At 47.5% G+C, this 2,684-nt stretch overlaps 1 protein-coding gene across 2 annotated transcripts in view; it reads right to left on the reverse strand.

Moving 5' to 3' along the window:
• DKK3 (dickkopf WNT signaling pathway inhibitor 3) overlaps positions 1 to 2,684 on the reverse strand; it is a 45,749-nt gene that overhangs the window by 40,360 nt on the left and 2,705 nt on the right. The gene's annotated exons all lie outside the window — the stretch shown is intronic.

The following is a 2,684-nucleotide window of genomic DNA, read 5'->3' on the forward strand; positions in this document are numbered from 1 at the left end:
GCAGGCAAGTGTGCCGTTGGGGGCTCTTGCCTTGCCCACAGATTGTGCCAGGGCTGGGGCAGGGGTGGGCTCCCTTAAGTGCCTTAGGGTAAGTGACAGAGTGGGGAAGCAGGTAGCAACAGAGGAAGGGCAGAAATGGCCAAGGGCAGAGGCAGCAGGGGAGGACACATTGATGGTGTGGGGCAGGCAGTACAATTACAGTACAGTAGTTGTCCATAGGAATATCAAAGCTCAGAAATGGTACTGTTTAAAATACTGTTTTCCCAAGTGGATTGCTAATGAAAGCTTCTCAGCATAACTGAATTTACAAGATGGAGTAAAAAGGAAAATTCTTAAGAGGCAGAATAGAAGCAAGACCCACATAAACTGATCAGAGAGCAATGCAAGCGGAAGATCTAATGAAGAAAGCCCTAGGAGAAGGCAACCAAGAACAGAGCAGAGGAGCAGCTGATCCTAAGTCCCCAGTCTGAAGAGTGGGGGGGGGGGGGCCGCGTTCCCTGGCTGCTGTGTCTGCAGGCAGAATTTAAAGCCCATGAGAATGGGAACTGCAGTGGCATGAGCCTTCCCCACTGCAATTGCTGGCTCCGTGGACTCTGAAAGTTTGCTGCCTGTGTAGCCCAGCCGGGGGGTATAGAAGCACCTCTGTCAGGGCAGGGAGAGCTGCTCCTGATGCAGTTGCTGGCCCCAAGGGCTTTAAATGCAGCATGTGCCATCCAGCTGGGTGTCACACAATGTGATTTTAAAAGCAGGGGAAGGAGGGGGCTCTCTCTTAACAACCTGCTCCCATTTCAGGCAAGGCAGAAGACAAGCTATCAAGTAATGAGCTCCCTTAAGGGCAAGGGCGGAGCCCCCTAGTGCCCCCTGGCTGGACAGCTGGCCTGTGTAGCCCTCCAGCCAGGGGTCTGTAATTCATGTATGCTCCTGCTCCTGGGTCTTCTACCAGTAAGAATTTCTGTGAAATTATGACTGGTAGAAATAAATGCCTGTCTGTGGCCTCAGTGGGAGGGAGGTATCTAATATTTGACTTCTTTGCAGCTACTACCAGACAAGAAGTAACACCTTTTCCCCCCTAAATGTTAATTACTTGGCCATTCTGAACTCAAATTTTAAAAGGCTGGATCTTGCTCAGTGTCAGTGAACTGCCAAATCGGAGTTAGTTCCAACACATCATAAACCAAAGTTTTTTTCCCCTTAATGTTCTTAAGAAATTTGGTACTTACAATTTGTTTTACACCACAACGTGGTCTCACTCCGTAAGCAACCTCCTCCTCCCCTAAATCTGCTCCCTGCTTATGATTAACCACTACAAATAAGATCTAATGGAAATATTGACACATTCTTGAGAGTCATCTCTGCCTGAAACTTAAAATACTCTTTCTACCAGAGTGTCCTCCATAAAAAAAAAAAATTATCTGGATTTTAATAGTGCCTGAGGTCTACAGCAAAGGTATAATGTAAGGTCAAAACATGTCTCCTTTCTGTCTTAGGGCTTGTTCTATTCTACTGCAGAATATAAAGACTATTAGTACAACAAAAATAGAAGTACTAGGCACACAGATCTCTGTATCTCCTTCTACAGTTTCCCAGCCTGAAGGAAAGGTGGAGAGACACTGCTTTCACAAGATGCTGACAGATGTGATGGTTTGTCAAGCAATCAGCCACTAAAAGCGCTCTGTAGCTGTGCACTGACAGACGTACACAGCTGCAGAGTGCTTTAAAAATGCCAGATTATGCAACAATCTGAACCCCCAATATGAGGGTTTAAATGAAGGCACTGGAAAGCAAAGCACTTTCATTAATGCCCATCAGCCCTGTTCCAGGCACTTGCTTCACAATGGGAGGGAAGAAGGGCGAGGAGTGAGTTTGTTCTGGGGGTTGCCCAGCCAGTGCTTCAAGGTGGGGGGATCTAATCCCCACACACATGCACAGGCACAAGCATGCGCACCCGCCCCACTCCAGGGCAACAGCAGACTGGGGAAACTTCAAAGCAGACCTCCCTCCCCTGCCTCCCCATCCTGAGAGAGGAATTTGGAGAGGGGGATGGGGCTAGGGGACAGACTGCAGACAAGCAGCCTCTCTCCCTCAATCAGCTCCAAAGAGCAGCTTGATCATCCCACCCTCCCATTCCAACAGTGAACATCTGTTGGGTCAGGAGGGTAGGTCTAACTTATGAGTGCCGTGAATTAGACCAGGAAGTTGTCCATCTGTCAGTGCCCACAGTGTCACCCTCTTCTTGCATCTTACATGGAGAACCCAATTCAAGGCTGAAAGCCAAGTGAGAGAGAGGGGAAGAAATGCCTGGTTTATGCTTATAGGGTATTTACTCCAAACTTCTGAGTTTCTGAGAGTTTTCCAGGGTACATTCTCATAGAGGAAACCCAGTCCTACAACCATACAGATAGGGAGCCAAGGCAGAGCCAGAGGGAGATAATGCAGGGGCATAGCATCTGATGACCATGGACCTCTGACAGAAAAGCACTGGGGAATCTTCCAGATTTGGGGGAAAGCCTCATGCCTCTGGGGGAAATCTGAAAGCAACCCTGAGGACAATCCCACAGTTTAGCTCTCAGAGAGGGGAAAAACAGCATCTGAATCTAAAAGAAATGCAAAACTCTAGAACTCTTGGTTCAGAGATATATCTTTTATTAGACCAAAAAGAAATCACTATATATATATATATATAT

The sequence above is a fragment of the Crocodylus porosus genome, unplaced genomic scaffold, assembly GCF_001723895.1.
Source record: "Crocodylus porosus isolate Cpor-Errol unplaced genomic scaffold, CroPor_comp1, whole genome shotgun sequence".
NCBI lineage: Eukaryota > Metazoa > Chordata > Crocodylia > Crocodylidae > Crocodylus > Crocodylus porosus.